The following is a 25,262-nucleotide window of genomic DNA, read 5'->3' on the forward strand; positions in this document are numbered from 1 at the left end:
CAACAAAAGCCAAAAAGGTTGAATTTTAACCGTGATTAGTTCCATGAGAGCCAATCACAGAAGACGTCTTTTGAAAAAGATCTTCTCTGATTGGTTCTCGTGAAGTTAATCATCGTTAAAATTTAACCGACTTTTGTGCAACCGGGCCTAAAAATATTGGAAATTCAAAAATTAATTTCTCAAAATTGAGAATAAATCTATCGAAGAATGTATAAATCAAATAATATTTCTTTTAACCTCTACTTTCCATGTCTGTAGTGAACTTCTTTCCAAAAGATTTGAATCTTATTATCTGGTAGAATCATTCTGTGAGGATGCGGGTACATAGAAGGGGTGATATCAGAAACAAGGAAGATAAGATGAAAAAATTGATAACTGATTAAAATTTATTGATCCGAAAGAAGACTACAGTAAAAAAGGCAAGACATGACAAGGAGGGTATATTGAGAATGAACTAGCCGATACTCTTTTGCTGGGAGAGTAGAAGGAGAAAAGGAAGAAGAAAAAAGGACGAAAAGGAAACAAAAAAGAGAAAGACAGAAGGCGGAGAAGAGAAGTAGACTATGGTATTAGGAAGAAGAAGAAGAAGACGAAGAAGAAGATAAAAAAAGAGGAAAAGAAGCATAGTAGGAGAAGAAGAAGAAGGCAAGGAAGAAGAAGAAGAAAAAGAACAAGAAGAAGGAGGAGTAGTAGTAGAAGAAGAATAAGAAGTAGAAGAAAGATTAGGAGAAGGAGACAGGAGAGAAGAAATAGAAGAATATATTTCTGATTATATTTTCTGTGATTTATACTATTTTCTTTGAAATTGTAATTGGTTTTTGATTGACAAAATAAATTTGAATTTGAATTTGAAAGATTAGAAGGAGACAGAAGAAGAGAAGAAGAAGAAAGAAGAAGAAGAAGAAGAAGAAGAAGAGAAGAAGAAGAAGAAGAAGAAGAAGAAGAAGAAAGAAGAGAAGAAGAAGAGAAGAAGAAGAAGAAGAAGGAGAAGAAGAAGAAGAAGAAGAAACGAATAAGCAGAAGAAGAAGAAGAAGAGAAGAAGAAGAAGAAGAAGAAGAAGAAGAAGAAGAAGAAGAAGAAGAAGAGAAGAAGAAGAAGAAGACGAGAAGAAGAAGAAGACGAATAAGAAGAAGAAGAAGAGAAAAGCGAAGAAGACGAAGAAGAAGAAGAGAAGAAGAAGAAGAAGAAAGAAGAATAAAAAGAAGAGAAGAAGAAGAAGAAGAAGAAGAGAAGAAGAAGAAGAAGAAGAAGAAGAAGAAGAAGACGAAAAGAAGAAGAAGAAGAAGAGAAGAAGAAGAAGAAGAAGAAGAAGAAGAAGAAGAAGAAGCAGAAGAAGAAAGAAGAAGAAGAAGAAGGAGAAGTAGAAGTGGTTTTAAAACAGGATGTTGTTGTATAGTACACCGTTTAGTAGGTCAGTGTACCTAGCTCTAGACGCTCCGGTAGTTTTATACTCTGCTGCATTTTTTCTCTCTTCTCTTCATTCTCTCTCCCACAAACTCGCTATCATTCCCTCTCACTCACTCTCTCAATCGTCTACACTGTCAATGACTATCATGTTCATCTTGTCTCTTTCACGCTCTCTCTCACTCTCTCAATCTTCTACACTGTCAATGACTATCTTGTCCTGCTTGTCTGTTCATTTCTCTCACTCACTCTCTCGTCCACCCTGTCAATGATTATCTTGTCCATCTTGTTACATTTTTATCTCTTTCTCTGTCTCTTTCACTCTTGTTTAGTAGGCTGTATGCATGAAGGAAGGAGAGCATATCAAAGTAAACTTATCTTGGACATTATCAATTTTGGCAAACAGCTTGATTGTTATACGTCAAGCATTGTTTTGATTGGACTGATTTGTTCTTAGTAATCTAAGGCCCAGTTTCACAAAAGTCTGTTAAAACTTAACAACGATTAAATGGCAAGATCCACAGAAGTCTGTTACATCTTAACCGTGATTAAAAGCCACGAGAACCAATCAGAGAAGGTTTTTGTTCTATATCATCACGAGTGAAATGTTCTATAGTGAGGTCCACGTTATAATGACTGTGGAGAAAGAAAGAACAACGATGCCGATCATCTGTCTTGTCAATGCCTTCTATAGACGGTAGCTGATACAGGTTTATTGATGTAATATTAACTGTTCATTCTCGTTTAAAATAATCAATTATATTTTATTGAGCAAGAAATTATATTTTTCAATAATATTTCATATGAATTTTCATAATTAGGATAAAATATTTTATTAATTGATTCTACATTGTTAAAAGACGATCCGGCAACAGAGCAAAGCGAGAAAGAGATATTGCTATCCGCTTTGTTGAATGATAGACAAGGATAGCAATACCATTGCTCTTGTCTTAGTAATAGCCAATGGGAGTTGAGTAGGAGAAAATTCGACCAACCACAAGCCAACCAATCAGAGAGCAGCATTTCCGTAGTCATGAGAACAGCCAATGAGAGTTGACAAGGTGGAATTTAAACTAATCTCAATCTTAACAACTCAAGAACCACTATAAATTGATTGATTAATCAGATGCCTCTACTAAAAAACCTGGGAGGGCGAAATTAGTGCGTAGCCGGCCCTCTCTTACACTTAACCCTAATAAATAAGTAAATAAGCTAGTAAAATAACTAGTAAATAAGCTAGTCAACTAACCTATTCACTTATAGTGAAATCCACGTGTCAATGACTGTGGAGAAAGCTAGCAAAGCAAAGTTGCCGATTCTCTGCCTGGTCACTGCCTTCTACAGAAGATAGCTGATACCGTAATATCTGATATAATTTTGACAGTTCATTCTAGTTTAAAATAATCAATTATGTTTTATTTGTCTAGGAAATATATTTTTCGATGATTTTGAACGGGTATTATTATAGTCAACTGTTTACTAACGTTGATGGAAAGATAAATTTTCAAGATGTTCGATGTTTTTGAACGGGTAGTATTATAGTCAACTGTTTACTAACGTTGATGGAAAGATAAATTTTCAAGATATTCGATGTTTTTGAACGGGTATTATTATAGTAAACTGTTTACTAACGTTGATGGAAAGATAAATTTCCAAGATGTTCGATGTTTTTGAACGGGTATTATTATAGTCAGCTGTCTATTAACGTTGATGGAAAGATACATTTTCAAGATGTTCGATGTTTTTGAACGGGTAGTATTATAGCCCACTAGACAGCTGATTTATGATGAATAATTCTATAGTCTGATTTTTACGGTAATATTGGCGTATGAAGGAGGCTTCTTTTTCCTTTTATATTATCCTTGAAATTCAAAATTTCCAAAAAACTTGTTTATACGTCGACGCGCAATTTAAAAAGGAACATACAGGAAATTGAAGAAGTTTTGGGCAATAGCCTGTTTTTTCTTTTCCGACTATTGTATTGTTCGCTCTAACTAATAAATAAATAAATAAATAAATACCTGTAAAATTTCATGGAAATCTATTACCGCGTTTCGCCGTAAATGCGCAACATATAAACATATAAACATTAAGAGAAATGCCAAACCGTCGACTTGAATCTTAGACCTCACTTCGCTCGGTCAATCAAAAAATGTCATTATAACGTGGACACTATAGTATCACTATAGTCAATTAGCCCAGTGTAGACACTGTCTTAATGATAGTTCAGATTATGTGTGTCACTATGTTATTAAGGCAGACAATGCTAATTAGATGGAGTTTTTGAAAAGAACTAGCTACAGAGATTCACTGAAAATTGTCAGAATTCTTCAGTAGGTTAATTAACATAGAAGCTTCCCATTTATACAATGCTGCACTGCAGCTCTGTTTTGAATAATATTAATTTTGAATACAACTGAATTGTAGGTAAAACTGTGAGTTTACTATTCAAACAACACCAGTAATGTATTCTATAGTGAGGTCCACGTTATAATGGCAGTGTTCGATTAGCAATGGTATTGCTATCCTTGTCTATCATTCAACAAAGCGGCTAGCGCTATCTCTTTCTCGCTTTACTCTGTAACCAGATCGTCTCTTAACAATGTAGAATTAATAATCAATTTACAAAGTATTTCATCTTAATTATGAAAATTCTTTATTAAACTAGTAGTTCTGTGAACAGTAGACCTCAAGCAGTATTCTCATCCACAAGTACCTGATTGAAACTATAGACCTTATGGAAATACAGCAATCTACACACATCTGTGTAATCACTTGTCAGCTGATTTATTATGAATTATTCTATAGTCTGATTTTTACTCTAATATTGGCGTATGAAGGAGGCTCCTTTTTCCTTTTATATTATCCTTGAAATGCAAAATTTCCTAAAACCTTGTATATACGTCGACGCGCAATTAAAAAAGGTACATACCTGTCAAATTTCATGAAAATCTATTACCGCGTTACGCCGTAAATGCGGAACATATAAACATTTAAACATTAAGAGAAATGCCAAACCGTCGACTTGAGTCTTAGAAAGTCTCACTTCGCTCGGTCAATTTTTGGAAAATATTATTTCTTGCTTAATAAAATAAAATTGATTATTTTAAACAAGAATGAACAGTTAATATTACATCAATAAACCTTTATCAGCTACCGTCTATAGAAAGCATTGACAAGACAGAGGATCGGCAACGTTGTTCTCCTATCTCACTCCACTGTCATTTCAACGACAACCTCATAATAATAACAATATTTTTATATAGTTTGTTACTATAGTGAGGTCCACGTTATAATGGCAGTATTTGATTAACATTGGTGTTGCTATCCTTGTCTATCATTCCACAAAGCAGATAGCGCTATCCTCTTCTATCTCTGTATCGTTGCCTGATAGGTTTTTAACAATGTAGAAATATTATTGATTAACAAAATATTGAATCTCAATGAAAATTTAGTATATAATTATTGAAAAATATATATCCTTGAGGAATAAAATATGATTGATTATTTTTAACAAGAATGAACAGTTGATACTAAATCAGATATCGGCCTCTATGGAAGGCAGTGGCAAGGCAGAGAATCGGCAACTCTGTTCTCCTACCTTTCTCCACTGCCATTATAACGTGGACCTCACTACAGTACGTTTTTCAGTTGATATTAGAATTAATTTATTAATTTATGCGTTTTTTCGGTTTAGTGTATTGTGTTCTGGACAAATCATAGACAGAGATAGAGATTTCTTGTAAACATCGTAGGTTCATTTCCGGTTGCGCAATCAAGTGTTATTGATTATTGATGATTTAATGAGTGATTGACCTGTCATTCCCGGTAAGTGGAGTTGAGCGACGAACGGCGGGGACTGTGTTTGGATGGGAGACCGGATAGTTATAAGATTTTAAGGTCCGGTTGCACAAAAGCCGGTTAAATTTTAACCGTGATTAATTTCACGAGAACCAAACAGAGAAGGCTTTCTTGAAAAGACGGCTTCTCTTATTGATTCTCGTGGAATCAACAACGGTTATAATTTAACCGGCTTTTGTGCAACCGGCACTAAGCTGTTTTAGAAATGCAAATTCAGTTTACTGTATGATGTGATCTGTTTTGGTACAGTTCTATAAATAAATATTCAAATGGGGTGGATTTTAGTATAAAACGTATTGAGAGGGAGAACGAGAGAGAGGGATTGATTGATTGATTGCCTTTATTAGGGTGCAGTTAGGACTCCAGGTCCTCTCTACCAAAAAAACCCTTTACATTTCATACAAATGAATAATATGAATAAAAAATCAAGATTATAATAAAAATAAAGAGAAAAATGGACAGAGAGAGAGAGAGTGTGTGATTGATTGATTGATTGATTGAGTACTTTATTTATGTAGATTACAATATATACTGGCTTATACACTTGTATACAATAGCTTACATTACAGCGAAGTTATAGATGAATTTACATAATATAGACTAAGAAAATAACTATTGAACTGTATATGATATGAAAAAGCAATTTGTAATATAATAACTATAGATAATAATCATATTGTTATGCATCTACATAAATTGGCGGAGCTTTGGACATATCAATGTCCATTCTTTGGGAAGAATATTGTGAGGGAGGGAAGAATATTGAAATAGTGAGGGAGGGAATGAGAGGGAGAGAATGAGAGGGAGAGAGAGTGAGTGAGTGATGATGACAGGGTAAGAAAGTGAAAGGGGTAGACAAAACCAGACAGTTTAATTAGACTCTATATGAAAAAAAGGTGGTGGAAATTTGATTAAAGCAGTACAGTGGATAATAATATTATTGGCAACGTTACAGAGATAGAAAAAGATCTGCTATCTGCTTTGTCGAATGATAGACAAGGATAGCAACACCAATGTTAATCGAATACTGCCATTATAACGTAGACCTCACTATAGTTAGAAATGTTTAAACATTGTTAAAAAACGAAGTGGCAATGTTGTTGAGGTAGAAAAAGATAGCGCTATCTGCTTTGTCGAATGATAGACAAGGATAGCAACACCAATCTTAATCAAATACTGCCATTATAAAGTGGACTTCGCTGTAGGCAGTCAACCATCCGTTTAGGCTCTATTTTTAGGCTTCAAAAATGACGATAATTGACCCACTAGTTCAGCACGGTATCCTCCAACATTTACGCAAGTCTAGAGACTTAATTAAGTCTGCTCTGGTTAATGGATTACAGTAGGATATTCACTCTAAATTATCAGCTTTGATTGGGTGGGGAGCCTTAGGCCTTAATAATACAGGCAATGCTGTCAATCTGGAATGAATGTCTAGCCTATACTGATAGTATATCTACGAGCCTAATGTGATTATTGGGCTATTGAACTACAGCTGTCAATTAATTATACATTAAATTTAATATTATTGATGCATTCATTGAATTAGATTGTCTATAAAGTTGTATTTGATTGAAATATTATTCCATGATTGGTTTTGAAGCATTTGAATTCAGAAGTCTACTTTGTAAAATAAATAATTAAGGACTGAAAATGTTGTGAAGTGAACAACTACAAGACTCAACCTATTTGGGACTATGTGTAACCTTATCTAAATTTGGGAGAGGAATAGCACAAGGTTACCTTATTTTTCCTCTCCCTATCATTTTTGATTATGTACTTATTGTATCAATAATTGAAGAATGAAGAATCAATATCATTGTACCATAGAGAAACGAAGATATCCCATGGTAAAGAGCATTTACGTTTCAAACATTTTTGACTATAACAAAGTAATCATAGAGAAAATATAGCATGATAAGATATCCCATGGTATAGGTCGTTTATGTTCAAAATTTCAAGCCGATGTTTTGTTAACTCAGGCCGTTTACTGTCGACTACTGTCTATTATTACTGTTTTGTTGGGAGTGTAAGAGTGTAAGAACGGCTCAGTATGAGAGACTACCAGCGTCACATCATAGCTTCACCAAAAACAACTACTAGAACTATCGGCTTCAGTTAACAGTCACATTTGGAACATAAACGACCTATACCACGGGATATCTTCTTATCCTATCTTTTCTCAATGGTATCACCATAAATGATACAGTATCAGCACAATATGATACATTATCATCTCAATTTGATACACAACACCATAATTTGATACAAAACTTCCAATTTTTGAAGAGGCAGAAGAAGAAGAAGATGAAGAAGATGAAGAAGAAGAAGAAGAAGAAGAAGAAGAAGAAGAAGAAAAAGGAATGGTACAGTTGAGTATTCATTTACCCTAATAATGTTCACGTAACTTCCTAGTCCTTATCTATTGGTGAAGGCTGATTCACCCTCATTGAAAACAATACTATATTCTACTAGTGTATTCTCTAATAGCAGCCAAATCAAGAAGTTATAGCACACAGACAACACTAATGACAACCAAAGATAACAGCAATTATATTACAAATTACCTATTAATGTTTTTCTCAGAGTGGGAGACGGAAAAGAAAAGGGAGAATAAGAGGAAAAGAGAGAGGACGTAAGAGAGGAAGGAGGAGAAGATGAAGAAGAAGAAGAAGAAGAAGAAGAAGAAGAAGAAGAAGATGTAGATGAAGCAAGCGGTGGAAGAGAAGGAGAGAACGTGGAGGAATAGGAGGAGGAGAAAGAGAATAATAGGAAGTAGAAGAGGATTGACGGAAAGGATATAAGAAGAAGAAGGAGGAGGAGATGCTGGTGAATGGTAGTGAGAAGAAGAAAAAGAAGAAGAAGAAGAAGAAGAAGAAGAAATAGAAGACTGAACAACTGTTGGAGCCATTAGCATGGAAGCTATAGAGTTGAAACATTACAAGAGGAGTCTATAGACAAGCATGCAACCTATTAATAAATCGAATAAATTGTTTTCCAAGATATTTGAAAATATATTGTCACGGCCTTGAAAGCTTGTTGGTGACAAATAGGCCTAGATCGACTACTAATAGCTGATAGATGGTAGATGTCAGAATGCATCAAAAGTTGTTGGTTGAATTCAATAATTCTAAACTGTCCTTGATAATAAATTTAATTGAAAATTGAGGTGATAAAGTGAGGTATTTGAATTCAATAATTCTAAACTATACTCAAAAATAAATTTGATTGAAAATTGAGGTAATACAATGAGGTCTTTGTGACGGTTGCACAAAAGCCGGTTAAATTTTAACCGTGATTAACTCCAGGAGAACCATTCAGAGAAGCCTTTTCAAAAACCCCTTCTCTGATCGGTCTCGTGAACTTAATCACGCTTAAAATTTAACCGGCTTTTGTGCAACCGGGCCTTTGAATTCAATAATTTTAAGCTGACCTTTGTAATAAATTTGATTGAAAATTGAGGTAGGCCTAATAATTCCACTTGCATCTATAGTGAGGTCCATGTAATAATGACCAACATTGAGCAGTATTTGATCAACATTGGTGTTGCTATCCTTGTCTATCATTCGACAAAGCAGATAGCGATATCCTTTACTGGATTCGCAACGTTGCCAGATCGTGTTTATCAAAGCCGTCTTATATCAAAAAGGCCATCTATGATTGGTTCTCGTGGAATTAATCATGGTTAAAATTTAACCGGCGTTTATGCAACCGGCACCTAATATTTTGGTGAAATTCAAATTCAAAACTTTCAACTTTTGATGAATTTCCATATGGAATTTGGAGTATCTGGTAAGGAAAGCCTATTGACAAACTTGAAATAAGTTGGAAATTCAGAAAATATTATGAAAAGAGACAGATAATGGAGTTCAACATGTGTGGAAACAAGACAATCTATCGCAAAGGTCAAATAAACTGAATAAAACTAGTTGAAATCAATTGAAATAAGGTAGAAAGAGACAGAAAATTGAGTTTAACATGTGTGAGATCGAGACAATCGATGACAAACTTCATTTGAACCGAATAAAACTAGTTAAAATCAAAAAGTAGTTGCAATCACTTCAGATTCTGAAGTGAACGGTTGAAAAACAAAATAAAACTAGTTGAAAATCAATTGAAATAAGGTAGAAAGAGACATAAAATGGAGGTCAACATGTGTGGAAACAAGACAATCTACGGCATACTTCATTTAAACCAATAAATCTAGTTGAAATAAATTGAAATAATGTAGAAAGGGACAGAAAATGGAGTTTAACATGTGTGGGAATGAGAAAATCCATGACAAAGTTCAAATAAACCAAATAAAACTAGTTAAAATCACTTCAGATTTTGAAGTGAAGGGTTGAAAACTGAATAAAACTAGTTGAAAATCAATTGAAATAAGGTAGAGACAGAAAATGGAGTTTATCATGGGTGGAAACGAGAAATTCTATTACAAAGTACTAATAAATCAAATAAAACTAGAAGCAATCACTTCAGATTCTGAAGTGATCGGTTGAAAACTGAATAAAACTTAATAAGAAAACAAAGATATTGTCAAATTTCACTGAAAATCTATTAAAAACTTTTAAACAGAACCATGGTTTCACGTAGTTAACCAACGCATCATCAGCTGTACTGAGGAATATCTTTGTTTTCTTATTATGGAGAGATTTCACATCACCATCAATTCTACTAATTTTATGAATAAAACTTGTTGAAAATCTTTTGTAATAAGGTAGAAAGAGACAGGAAATAGAGTTCAAAATGTATAGAAACAAGACAATCTATGACAAACTTCATTTGAACCAAATAATAAAACTAGTTAAAATCAAAAAGTAGTTGCAGTCACTTGATATTCTGAAGTGAACGGTTGAAAAACTGAATAAAATTAGTTGAAAATCAATTGAAATAAGGTAGAAAGAGACAGAAAATGAAGCTTATCATGTGTGGAAACGAGACAATTTACGCCAAAGTTCAGAAACAACTGGTAAGCAACGGAAAATCGTGTAGTTCACCCAAATGTAGACTAGACAAGACAGTCCGAGGTTATTGACCTTGCGAGCTTATGCCAGTAATTCCCACATATTAGGCTAGGTTAGGCTATGCTAACTGCAATCCTAACTTTTAGACTATATTAGCATTATTATTGCTGGAGCCTCATTTTGGTATTTGTATTTATAGGTTTGTGGTTCATTACTATAATTTCTGCAATCTATACATGTAAGGAAGCAATTGGCATGATCATGTACGGTACATGTTTGACGTATAAACTACAACACTGATTTACTTAAAATTTTGCAGAATGATTCTTAATTTACCGAGGATGGCTATAAACCTATTTTCATTTCCATTAATCAATTGATTAACATTTGAATGATTGAAACAGATTCATTCAATTTGTGCTACAAAGTTTACGTAAAGGTGCGTACAGATTTACGCGCCGCGAACATGAGCAATTCACTTTTAATCAGCTGATGCCAAGCTTTTTACAGATATAATCAGCTGATTAAAAGTGAATTGCTCATGTTCGCGGCACGTATACCTGTACGCACCTTAATATTTAAGACCAATCAAATAGTTTTTACTTTCCTTGCCCTATTACCATAGGTAAGGAAAGTATTGCTTTCCGAAAAAAATTAAAGTACCCCAATTTCTAAATTTCTATACGTTTCAAGGTCCCTGAGTCCAAAAAAGTGGTTTTTGGGTATTGGTCTGTATGTGTGTGTGAGTGTGTATGAGTGTATGTGCGTCTGTGTACACGATATCTCATCTCCCAATTAAGGGAATGACTTGAAATTTGGAACTTGAGGTCCTTACAATATAAGGATCCGACACGAACAATTTAGATCAAATGCAATGCAAGATGGCGGCTGAAATAGCGAAAATGTTATCAAAAACAGGGTTTTTCGCGATTTTCTCCAAAACGGCTTCAACGATTTTGATCAAATTCATACGTAGAATAAATAGTCATTGATAAGCTCTATCAACTGCCACTAGTCCCATATCTGTAAAAATTTCAGGAGCTGCGCCCCATCTATGCAAAGTTTGATTTTAGATTCTCAATTATCAGGCTTCAGATACAATTTGAACAAAAAATTCCAAGTGGGAGAGATTGAACATGAAAATCTCTACAATTAATGTTCAGTAACATTTTCACCTGAAATTGGAAATAAGCTAGAAAATTCGAGAAAATGTGATTATTAAATATTGCAAACTGTTGGCAAATGTTGATTCTATTAAATCATTCACAATGATATAGCAGACCTCGTGTGTCTCCAGCGTTATTGTCCTGTCACTAGCTGGCTTAGATCTTTGAATAGTAGACTTGAGATGCGCGGGAACACTAGCGTCAGGTGATCAATTTTCATAACGGCAAGGAAAGTTGTGTGAGTGCGCCACACCAGATTTTTGCTATTGTGAATTATTGCAGTTGATAATACTCCAGCATAGAATTAAGAAGCTAAATTCTAACAGTGTGTTTTAACAGAGACTAGCGGTGCACGGGTAGAACCTGTTCAAATATCATATCAATATTAGGATAGATGATACCGTATTTGATACGACTACATTTATGATACTCAAATGAAGATTATATTCTTATAATTCACAGACAGATTGTATTGCATGGATGGTAGATATGAAGTTGATAATGACAAATCACTTTATAAACTTCCTTCACTTCGAACTACCGGTATATCAACGAATGAAGAATTTTCGAAAAAAAGGCTAGAAGATTGGAAAAATTGTTTCATAATGGATATAAATTGTTACTACACATATGAGTAGACATAATAGAATCACACATGAAATCAATAGAAACGTTACCAAACAATTAATAACAATATCAATACAAATTCACAATAAAAATGAGACAAAATCATGCAAATATATATTGATAATTGGTTGAAAAATCGATTACTACAACATGCTATAAGCAAGCAACAATATTCAGAATATGAATAAATACGTGAAAAATTGAAGAGAATACATGCAACTCATATTAGTAAGAAATGCGTCAACTTACAAGCAAAAATTTAAAAGCAATTTCTAAAACTTGGATGACAATTCTCATAAATTTAGGTCGTATCAGTTATATTTACAGAAGTCAATGTTTTGATGAAACTCTGTTTTATAATACAGTACATACATTATACAGTATTGTAGATGCCCACATATATACCGTGAACAAATTATGATAAATAATATTTCTGTACAATCAGATCTTCAGGCCCGGTTGCCCAACAGTGGTTAAATTTTAACCGTGATTAACTTCACGAGAACCAATCAGAGAAGGCGTTTTAGAAAAGACGGCTTATTAGTTCTCGTGGAATTAATCACGGTTAAATTTAACCGGCTCTTGTGCAGCCGGCACTTAGAGTTTTAGAGCTAGTTTCTTGGGAATACAAGAGTTCCATGATATATTGTGGGTAGATCCTCTCACAAATCAAATCAAATGAAGCCTATTTAACTACGATTGAAATAAGTTGACTGTTGCCTGGTTCATGTCTCAAGTAAAGACATATCTTAAGTAAAAAAAGTTCATATCTTAAGTAAAATCATAGAGAAGAGGTAGCATAAGAAGATATCCCATGGTATAGGTCATTTATGTTCCAAATTTCAAGCCGATGTTTTGTTAACTCAAACCGATTACTGTCGACTACTGTCTATTATTGGGGCGAGAGTGTAAGAACGGCACAGTATTGATTGATTGATTGAGTACATTATTTAAGTAGATTACAATATATACTGGCTTTTACACTCATAAAATAGCTTACAATACAGCAAAGTTTTAGATTAATTTACATAGCATAGACTAAGAAAATAATTATTGAAGTGTACAATGATATAAAAAAAATCAATTTGGAATAACTATACAAGATAACATTGTAATGCATCTACATAAATTGGCGGAGCTTTGGACATATCAATGTCCATTCTTTGGAAAGAATATTGAAAATATCCTTCCCAGTAACTCTCTACCAAGTATGAGAGACTACCAGCGTCACATAGCTTCACCAAAAACAACCACTGGGCCAATCAGATTGAGTTGACAGTGAAATTTGCAACCTATACCATGATGGGATATTTGCTTATGCTATCTTTCCTCTATGGTAAAATGATTAGAAAATGAGAATATTATTGGAGAATCACCAGATATGTAAATGTAGAAATGTAACATTACCATACATGTAGGAGGAATTTTGAACACTTCTTGGAGACATCGGGGAACTCGACAACAACGTATCTCAACTAACTGGGAGCTGTATACAATGACTTTAACCTCAACACTGAAACTCTATCATGGGATCTTTGGAGTGACGGCTTTCTGAACAATTCCAAATTCCACTATCTCATTGATAAACTGTTATCTTAGATTCAGAATAGATTAGATAGTGAATGGAAGGATTGTAGTGTTGAATAGTTCTGAAGTTTATCTGTTATCTTGAATGATTAACTACAGTTGGGACAATAATAAGAGAAGTGATTCCAAAGAATAATGTATTAAGAGAGTAGAGGAATGTATACATGGTTCTATATGATAATAATAATATTGAGTGATATGAATGACTCAGGTCTGGTGTCAGAGTTTTCAGGTCGCAACTGATCAATTTCAGGGCCTCTGACATGACCTAACGACTGCTTTTTAGGCAGCCGGGACCGACGGTTAAATTCTCATGATTTCATAAGTAGTGAAACATGATACAGGTTTCAAATCGAATCAAATCATTTTTTATTTTGACAAAAAAAAACACAACTCAGTGAAATAAAGATATAAACTTTTATACAGCTAGTTCCTGGCAGATAAGTAAGGTTTATGGAATGGTATGTAATTTTTAGATACATGTATACATAGGTGATACCGATTTATGAGGTGGTAGGTAATTTTTGAAACAAATCTTTCTTGAAAGATATGTTTTTGAGATTACTTATCATTTGATTATTTACCATTTAGAATTCAAATACAGGAAATTTGAGAAGGGATTCCTTCCAATAGATTCAAAAGGTGGAAATAAATTGGAAATTGCGTGATAAGCTGGGTTTACACTAAAGTTATTAACAAAATGTTTATAAAAACTATTTGTCAGTCCGGGAATCGAACCCGGTACCTCCTAATTGCCGGTCAGGAATGCTCACTCTTAACCTGCGTTTACACCAAAGTTAATAACAAAATGTTAAAAAATTGATCCTTATAGATTCTATTAGATTGAACGGATCTTAAAAAACACATTATGTGTATGATAAGTTATGTTTAATCTAATAGAATCTATAAGGATTAATTTATTAGCATTTTGTTATTAACTTTGGTGTAAACGCAGGTTAAGGGTGAGCATTCCTGACCGGCAATTAGGAGGTACCGGGTTCGATTCCCGGACTGACAAATAACTTTTGTATAGTAGCGCACATCGAGCTGTTTACCCTGTTGTCAATATTTGCAGTAGCAGGAGTCTTCGGGGTGATTTACAGCATTTAATTGGGATTTTCGTTAAATAATAATAATTCAGAAGGTAATCAATCCAGGTAAATTAATATAGTTGAGTAATTTGATCGGGTTATTTTTATTTGCGGAGAAGTAAGTTTTCAAAATTTAAAGAAATTGATAGAGATTGAAGAATGAAGATAAAGTTATGAACTTATGAACCAATGGATTTGACAATGAATAGGTTATTGTTAGGATAATCTATTTCTTGAAATCAGTAACTAATGAATGATGTACATAAGGAGATTGTACATATATAAATATATATAGAGATTGAAGACAAGATTATTTAAAATGATAAAGTTTCAAATTCAAAGATCGACCTAAAGACACCAATACTATTCTCAAATACATATAGGAAATTGTTAGGAGGATTTTTTTGACCTTAGCAAAGATGTACACATGGGACAGAATAGAGATTGAAGAAAACATTATGAACAATAAACAGACAAAAATATATGATTACAAAGGAGATGTTAGGAGAATTTTATTTCAAAAGAGATAATGAAGAAAAAATGTCAACAAATCTTACCCTGGGCTTTGAATGACAGGCGGAGGAAGGACCAATTTATCAACAGGAGATAACATTTTTCGGACGAATTTCGCTCAGCTCAAACTATGCAAGGCATGTATGGGTTTATGATGTTTTTATTTCATTATTTATTTATTCATTATTAAATAGCTTCATAGGGGCGGCAACTGATTAACATTGGTTTTACCTAGATATATTTTTACTTTCGTTGCCCTATTACCATAGGTAAGGAAAGTATTGCTTTCCGAAAAAAATTAAGGTACCCCAATTTCTAAATTTCTATACGTTTCGAGGTCCCCTGAGTTCGAGAAAGTGGTTTTTGGGTATTGGTCTGTGTGTGTGTGTGTATGAGTGTATGTGCGTCTGTGTACACGATATCTCATCTCCTAGTTAACGGAATGATTTGAAATTTGGAACTTAAGGTCTTTACACTATGAGGATCCGACAGGAACAATTTCAATCAAAAGCAATTCAAGATGGCGGATAAAATGACAAAAATGTTGTCAAAACAGGGTTTTTCGCGATTTTCTCGAAAACGGATCCAACGATTTTGATCAAATTCATACCTGTAATAGCCATTGATAAGCTCTATAAACTGCCACAAGTCCAATATCTGTAAAAATTTCAGGAGCTCCTCCCCATCTACCCAAAGTTTGATTTTAGATTCCCAATTAACAGGCTTCAGATACAATTTGAACAGAAAATTTCAAGTGGAAAAAATTGAGAATAAAAATTTCTACAGTTTACAACCGAAACCGGTCTTTCCAAGGCTGCGTTCACACCAAAGTTATTAACAAAATGTTGATAACTTAATCCTTATAGATTCTATTAGATTAAACGGATCTTGACAATCACATATGTTCATCATGTGTATGATAAGTTAAGTTCATAACTGTTATATCACATTTTGTTAATATCTTTGGTGTAAACCCAGCTCAACTATCAATAAATCTGTGGTTTTTGACAATATTTTCTCAGTCTTCTTATTCAATATGAATAATTACCACAATATCAACTTCTCAACTACACAAAAAAAACATTTATCTAAATTTGGGAGAGGAATAGCACAAGGTTACCTTATTTTTTCTCTCCCTATCATTTTGATGATGTAATTATTGTATCAAACAATAAAGAATAAAATTAGTAGTTCTGTGAGCAGTTCTGTCAATATTAGTAGTTCTGTGAGCAGTATTCTCATCCACAAGTACCTCATTGAAACTATAGACCTTATGGGAATACAGCAATAGACTGGCTTCTCCACACATCTGTGTAATCACTTGTCAGCTGATTTATGATGAATAATATTCTAGTCTGACTTTTACTCTAATATTGGCGTATGGAGGAGGCTCCTTTTTCCTTTTATATTATCCTTGAAATGCAAAATTTCCAAAAACCTTGTATATACTTCGACGCCCAATTAAAAAAGGAACATACCTGTCAAATTTCATGAAAATCTATTACCGCGTTTCGCCGTAAATGCGCAACATATAAACATTTAAACATTAAGAGAAATGCCAAACAGTCGACTTGAATCTTAGACCTCACTTCGCTCGGTCAAATATATACCGGTATCAGCTATCCTCTATAGAAGGCAGTGGCAAGGCAGTTAATCGGCAACGCTGTACTCCTATCTTTCTCCACTGCCATTATAACGTGGACCTCACTGTACTACAATAGCGGAGTACACTGTACTACATATGTTACCTATTTATACAGTTATGTTGGTGCTATGTGGTACAGTTAGTTACAAAAGTCGTTCAAGTGTAGGAGTATGTACCGCTTTGATTTTTGTGTATTTGGTGTGGAAACCCACGCGTGTTTATGGCACATTTACTGGACAATGCTTTTAGATGTAAGCGTTCATACAGGACTCAGTGCTTAGATATTGAAATAGGTAATGTAGTTAAGGTAAGCTTCAAATATCAAATATGACTCTAGGGCTCTGATACAAAACTATACTTATAATGACAAGACTTAACCTATTTCGGACTATGTGTAACCTTATCTAAATTTGGGAGAGGAATAGCACAAGGTTACCTTTTTTTCTCTCCCTATTATTTTTGATGATGTTATTTTTTGTATGAATCAATGAAGAATGAACTAGTAGATAACCTGTGCTCCGCAAGGGTCTATTAAAAAACTTGGCAAACTGAAAAATTGACCTACTGGAATCTCTACGAATTTAGTTTTGAAGCATCTAAATTTGAAAATCTACTCTGTGAAAATACTTGATGACTGAAAATTTTGTGAATTAAAGAACTACAAGACTTGACCTATTTCGGACTATGTGTTATCTAAATTTGGGAGAGGAATAGCACAAGGTTATCTTATTTTTCCTCTCCCTATAATTTTGATAATGTACGTATTGTATAAATGAATAAATATAGGCTTATAACTATCCTCGGTAAATTAAGAATCAAAATTTCAAGTTAATCAGTTGACTACCTAGTTGAGACGAGATGATGAGTCATTCGTGAATTTCCTATCCCCTACGTGTATAAGCCAATTCTTCCCTTTATTACATTATAGATTAGTCATATTATAGTCTATCATAATATAAATTCTATAATGGGATTGACGATATAGAATTAGTGTAATTGTATAGTTATACTGTGTGTGTGTGTGCCATTCTATATCTATGTCCATCTTTATTGTTGTAAAAATATACAGTTATACTTTAGCAGTTTATTGTAGTGAGAAAATACAGTTATACTGAGGTAGTTTTCTAGTATAATATGGTCATCAAAACCCATGGTACAGTTTATTCTATAGTGAGGTCCACGTTATAATGGCAGTGTTTGATTAGCAATGGTATTGCTATCCTTGTCTATAATATTCAACAAAACGGATAGGGCTATCTCTTTCTCGCTTTGATCTGTTGCCGGATTGTCTTTTAACAATGTAGAATTAATCATTGATTAACAAAATATTCCATCTTAGTTTTGAAAATTCATTATGAAATTATTTAAAAATATAATTTATTGCTTGAAAAAATATATTAAATGAAGAAGACTAATAAATTGTCAAAAAATCACAGATTTATTGATACTTAGAAAGACCGGTTTCGGTTATTACACCATAGATTGTCAATCTCTGATAAACTCACCATTATCAGTTTATCAGAGATTGACAATGGTGTAATAACCGAAACCGGTCTTTCTAAGTATCAATAAATCTGTGGTTTTTTGACAATTTCTTAGTCTGCTTCATTTAATATGAATAATTACCACAATATCAACTTCTCAACTACACAAAAAGTGAAATAATATAATTGATTATTTTAAACGAGAGTGAACAGTTAATATTACATCAATGATCCTGTAGAAGATACCGTCTGTAGAAGGCATTGACAAGACAGAGGATCGGCAACGTTGTTCTCCCATCTCTCTCTCTTTTTGGTAGAGAGTTAGTGGGGAGGATATTTTTAATATTCTTTCCGAAGAAAGGACATTGATATGTCCAAAGCTCCGCCAATTTATGTAGATGCATAACAATATAATTATTATCTATAGTTATTATATTACAAATTGCTTCTTCATATCATATACAGTTCAATAATTATTTTCTTAGTCTATATTATGTAAATTCATCTATAATTTTGCTGTATTTTAAGCTATTGTATATAAGTGTATAAGCCAGTATATATTGTAATCTACATAAATAAAGTACTCAATCAATCAATCTCCACTGCCATTATAACGTGGACCCCATAGTAGGAAATATAGTTGTGTAGTAATTGTGAGGTTAGAATATACAGTTATATATAGTTACAGTTTTGTAGTAAAAATATGATGTTGATATAAAACGTATTGTAGTGGACTTGAGAAATAGCGTGTCTTCGGGTCGTAATCGTAATACATGGGTTCGTTAAATTTAAGATGTCAAACTCCGTTAGAAGATTTCTTGTGCTCATTTTTTGGATCGTGAACTGATTTTGAGGAGCTTAGTTGGTATGTGATGATTCTGTGGTCAACCTATTTGTGGTGGAACCGTTTTGTTACAAATAATTATCTTTTTTTTTGTTATAGTTTGTTGTGTTTCTACCGTTTTACAAGCTCTAACAAGCTTGTTTCTTCAATAAAACATTGGGATATTGTCAGTAATATCATGAATTCATTATTATCTTCTTATATGAATTGATAATTATCTTTTTTTGTTATAGTTTGTTGAGTTTCTATCGTTTAACAAGCTTGTTTCTTCAATAGAACACTGGAATGCTGTCTAGAAATATCATGAATTTTTTGCAAAGTCGCATAAATGTTTCAATACCAGTGATGTTATCTTCATTCTCTATTGATTGACTAGCAGGTAACCCGTGCTTCGCAAGGGTCTTCTTGAAGCTTGACGTAATGAAATCTAGAAGAATTCAAAATAGGCCCATGTACAATGAGTCGATCATTCTATCAGGGCTCGAATAATTTTGAAACTCAATTAAATGAAAATGGAAGAATATAATTATGTAAATAACAACACCTTCATTGAAAGACTGCATACGTTTTCATATTGCCGATACAGCATTGATGAAACTGTAGACGTTTATTTAGCATTTGTCTCAAAAATTGTTCTAGCTGAAAAATTAATAATCCATGCCACGTGTAGGCCTAAACATTGCATCAGGAAAACGAAGTTACAAAACTATGTTTTTCAGGTAGAAAGCAATATAGAAACAGATGTTCCTTTTTCAATTTCGACCATATGATTTGGTGATTTTTTAATGAAATCGAATGTACCATTAATGAAATTTAAACATTAATTCTGTAAAATCTAGAAGGAAAATTAAAATTTGGGCTTCCAGGTGCACGAGATTGATATTTTCAGAATCTATGTGCAAAATTTGGAGATCTAAATCATTCCCGTTTTTCCGGTATGCAATCCACAAGTTGACATGTTTTGATGCGAACAAACACAACCCTACTCTCTCTTATTATATAGATACGATAAGTACATCATCAAAATGATAGGGAGAGGAAAAATAAGGTAACCTTGTGCTATTCCTCTCCCAAATTTAGATAAGGTTACACATAGTCCCAAATAGGTTGAGTCTTGTAGCTGTTCACTTCACAAAATTTTCAGTACTTAATTATTTTCACAACGTAGATTTTCATCTTCAGTGTCTCTTCATGTTTTCTCATAATTTTCTAAACTATAAAGTAGTTTCAACACTTGGTATAATTTGAAAAATATTTTTCTTTCAACAAATAATTTTCGAAAAGTTCTCCTAAAATGCATCACCATTCTTAAAGTTTGTATCAGGCATTCATGTTTTTCCACCCTTGAAATCATTTTCTCAAATCTGAGTTGGAAAATGAATGTTTTGTTTTATTTATATAAAAACAATCTTCCTGTTAATCAATCAAGTTCAATGAAAACATAGATTTATCAACATTGGAGTGTCTTTGCATTCTAAGGCCCAGTTGCACAAAAGCTAGTTAAATTTAAACCGTGATTAATTTCAAGAGAACCAGCCTTTTTGATAAGCCAGCTTCTCTGATTGGTTCTCGTGGAATAAATCACGAGTTAAATTTAACCGACTTTTGTGAAACTTGCACTAATTATATTCTCCATTTCCTGAGTTTTTGTGTAGTTTTATCTATACTAAATGATACCGACTTGATATTTTGTCAAAACTACCAATTTATCAAACAATTAGAAATTCTAGTAACATCGTTATCAATATCTTGTGAACTCAGTGGCAAGGTCGAGAATCGGCAACGCCGATCTGCTATCTTTTGCCACTGCCATTATAACGTGGACCTCACTATAGTAGACTTAAGCATTAAGCAACATATTTATATAGTGTGGGTGGAGCCCTACGATTGGTCATTAGCTGTCGACCAATTAACGTTGAGCTCTACTCTCATTGGTCGAGACACGACACACCAAATATGGTCATCGTAACCGTATTCAATACTAACAGGTAACCCGTGCTCAGCAACGGTTTATTTTAACACTTGATAAACTGGAAACTTGACGTAATGAAATCTTGAAGAATCGAAAATAGGCCTATAACCATCCTCGGTTAATTAAGAATCTATAAGCAAAATTTGAAGTTAATCAGTTGAGTAGTTGAGACGTGATGATGCGTCAAACATAATTTTCCTATCCCGTACGTGTGAACCAGTTCTTTTCTTTATTATAGTGTATATAATCTAATGATAAGTTTGACTACCTGGGTGAAAAAACTGTGGTACAATAGTAGAAATAGTAATTCAATCATTACAAGACGAAGTTGACAAACGACCTCGAAAGACAGACGATAAATGCCTTCAATGCAGAAAACATGAAATTCTTAATTATTATCAAACGAAAATCCAAATTATTAATTTATTAGCATTTTAATAAATGCAATATTTCAGTAATTTCCATATAAAATTCTATTTGAATGCTAATAAATGCTAGTTTGAGCTGAGCGAAATCTCCAAAATCACTAAAAACGAGATAAAATTTCAAAATTTTACCTGCTTTTTACTTCAGTCCTGTGGGGAGGAGAACGACATTAATCCGCTGGTGATGAATCTGGGACTCCAGTGGGGAATTAACTTTGATCACGGTTAAATTTAACCGTGGTCAGCACAATAGATCTAGAAGTTCGTTACACAGGATCTAGGCTGGTTGTGCTAATGTCAGCAAACTTGATTTTTGGGCAAATTAATTGAACGGGAACTCATGAAAATGGACTTTGATTTTGAGAAAATTTTGGAAAAAATTTGTGATTGGTTGAGACTGTTTGAGGTGGGAGATGAAGATGTGTCTGGGAAATAGAGGGTGGTTAGAAATTTGTCGAAAAAGCTATCCATTTTGACTGTTTTAGATTAAAATTTCCAAATGAAATTGAATTTCAAGGTGAATTTGAACTGAAATAACTGTTGAAACCTAGAGAAACTCAATTTTTCAACAAATTTGTGAGCAATATTCTTCCATTTGAGGCAATAATAAGCTGTAGATTGCTACAATATTGGGAGTTGAATAAGAAGAAAGGTGCAAGAACTACTGATAATTAGTTGAAATTTATGTATAAATTATCATGTACTACGAAATAAGAATACTCAAATAAATAAGTGGGAATTTATGTGTATTTGAGATTAATCTTTCATGCACAGTGAATATGATTTTTTGTAAGAATCTACAAATTTATGAATTTTTCAGAAATAATACATTGGGGGGACAATGTAATCCACAAAGAAATTTGTTCAAAATTTGAGTTTTCAAATTACTTATATTGTTTGAGAGTATTCTAAACTGAGGACTATCTCTTGTCTATCAAAGTCAACTACAGTATATTGATAGTACATTTATAGTATTTAAAGTACAGTATATTATTTTGATAAGTCAACTTATAATACAAGTATACATATTTAACTTCATATTTTTATTAAGTATCAAGATATATTTGGTATGATTCAATAGAGGATAAGAGTTAAAAATATATATTAGGGGATGAAAGTAATTTGGTTTTCTTGGGGTGGAATCAATTTGAAAACTTTGGGAGAAACCGAAAGTAGTCAGAAATTTGAATTTTGAATTCAGACACAAGAATCGATGGATCTCTAGCTAAGATGATAGATCTAATAGATCTCTCGCAATTGATATGTTTCTAGCTAATTAAACTACTAGGGGGGACAATTTTTAAATGCACTAGAAATTGACCACTACAGGCTAAATTTCTCCAAAAATCTACGCAAAATTTCAAAATTTATCAGGAAAATGCAAAACAACAAGATGCAAACTCAAAAGATGTGTTTCTAAAAGGTTAGTGGTAGGGAGGGATTTTTTTCGGTAAACTCACTCAAAGACGAAAATTAAAATTCAAGAAATTTTGGGATTTCTTGGACGATTTCTGCCTTGGAAACTTCCTCTGGATGTTGATGGGAAATTGAGTTTTCCTCCTGGAAAAACACTCAGTGGTCCACGAACAGTCACTCGGAACACTTTTCAAAGTAGTCCACGAATTTTCACGACAGTTTTCCAACACTTTTCACGGAATTACAACTGTTTCAAGACGTTCTATATCACAAAGTACTTTTCCAACGTACCATACTGGAGAGTATGATAAACACTGGATGACAAAATTCACAGATTGTCATAGAATGTGAAGATTTTCAAATTGATTATTGGACTTGTTTATCGAATATTTGACCGAAAAACATTCAAAAACACCTAAAACTTTGAGTACACAGTCTACAGTATATGTATTCGATATAATATAGTTGTATTTATACGTCACAGTAGGTCTACTTACAGTAAATCACAGTTTTCACGAAAATCTTCACATAAATTTCACAAAATATACCAAAACTTTCAAGTTTTCCACGTTCATAAACGAAATTTCACACAATTTTCAACTTTTCAACCAAGAGTATCCTCCAAGTTCAAGATCAGGGTCACAAAAGCACACGCAATTTTCCAACTATTCTACACAAGTTTTCCAGTGTTTTCACTTAGATTTTCACAATTTCAGTTCAATTTTGACAGTTTTGAACCACGAAAAAATCCAGGTCACCCCCGAAATGTGAAGTAGGTCAGTGTCTAGTTCAACCGGAACAAACGAAAAATTTTCGAAAATTTTCACAAAATTTTTTCGGTCACTTCTGGTGTAATCCAAGGGTGTTTAGGTAGTCCGTTATAGTGTAGTATATCACTGTAAGGGCCCGATTTGTGGTTCGGATGACACACTTTTAGACGCGCGCACTAGAATGCCGTGTTTCTTATTGGTGTGTGTATCGTGGAGACTGGTGTACTACTAAACGCTGCGAAGAGGAAGCACATTGCCCCTAGGATCCGGTCCTATGGTTTCTGAGGAGGGGGAAGAGGTAGGTTGGTATACTAACCTACTTGTTCCTCCTCCTCACTTCTTTTTCCTCCTCCTCTTCTTCGTCAGCGAAGGAGGAGGTGAAGAAGGACTTCTTTAGGAGAAGAGGTGGGGGAACGCCGAAGTCTTCGGTGAGTAGGTCTGTCTGCAAGGAGGCATGTAGACCGTGTGATACTAGTGTCAGGAGTTGAAAGGATGCTCGCCGGCAACGCCTGAAGAAGTGTTGCAAGATACGGGATGGTGAGGTTTGATACGGAGACTGGATGTGTATCTTGAAGGTTGAGGTATGCGATAAGGTATGTAGTAAGGTGGTTTCGTTATGATATAGATTACAATCCAAGGCTTAAACTTATAAATAAAAATAGAAATCTAAGTAACCTTTTCTAAACAATTTTAAAAAGGGTAGTTAGATTTCTATTCTATTTATATTCAAGAGTAGCCCTGACGGAAAAAAACCAGGCTAGAACTTTTATTCATGATTGATAATAAACAGTTGCCTATTCAATAAGCTTTGAAAAAATTATGTGGAGAATTATTGAACTATACAAAGATAACATGCAATTTTAAGACTACATTTGGACTGTTTAATGAATTGGACTTGGAACAATTTTGGGCTTTAGCCTGTGCTACTATCCTAGCAGTTTTGATTCTCTGAATGATTGAATAAATAAATGTGATGAGAAACTTGAACAACAATAGTATAAACTTGTTCCAGACGAACCGGTGGTTTTTGAAAAGGTAACCGTCAATCTTTGGAAAAGGATATCCAAGAGAATAACAGTGGTTTGGAACCCACCTAAATCCCAGGGAATAATCACTCACTCGCAAGCCCATGGCTCAGTGAAATAGCAAAACACGACAGTTTCAAATCCATTTCAACCGTCACACAGCGTTGCCCAATCACAAACAAGCTGATAACCACTATTTTATTGCAGAACACGCCCACTTTCACAACTCGGTTGCGTCAGAGAGCTTCGACCAATCAAAGGAGAGTATGCTTAAAAGGTGTTTCGGAAGAAGGGGAGAATCAATCCTATTGGTCGATCGGTTGAACTTTACTGCAATACATTCGAACTCTTCATGTTCTTCTTCTCCTCCTTCTTTTTCTCTTCTTCTTCTTCTTCTTCTTCTTCTTCTTCTTCTTCTTCTTCTTTGTCATCGTCTTCTCCTTCCAGCTCTTCTTATACTCCACCTC

General features: G+C 33.7%; 1 protein-coding gene across 1 annotated transcript in view; it reads right to left on the minus strand.

The window, feature by feature from the left end:
* The window catches only part of LOC111057217 (ichor), a 29,192-nt gene extending 5,207 nt beyond the window's left edge, over positions 1 to 23,985 (minus strand). The window contains 1 exon segment of the mRNA XM_039439846.1: positions 23,045 to 23,985. The gene's annotated coding sequence lies outside the window, so the exon portion shown is untranslated.
* Between the last annotated feature and the right edge of the window lie 1,277 nt (positions 23,986 to 25,262).

This window comes from Nilaparvata lugens, chromosome 13 (genome assembly GCF_014356525.2).
Source record: "Nilaparvata lugens isolate BPH chromosome 13, ASM1435652v1, whole genome shotgun sequence".
Taxonomy (NCBI): Eukaryota; Metazoa; Arthropoda; class Insecta; order Hemiptera; family Delphacidae; genus Nilaparvata; species Nilaparvata lugens.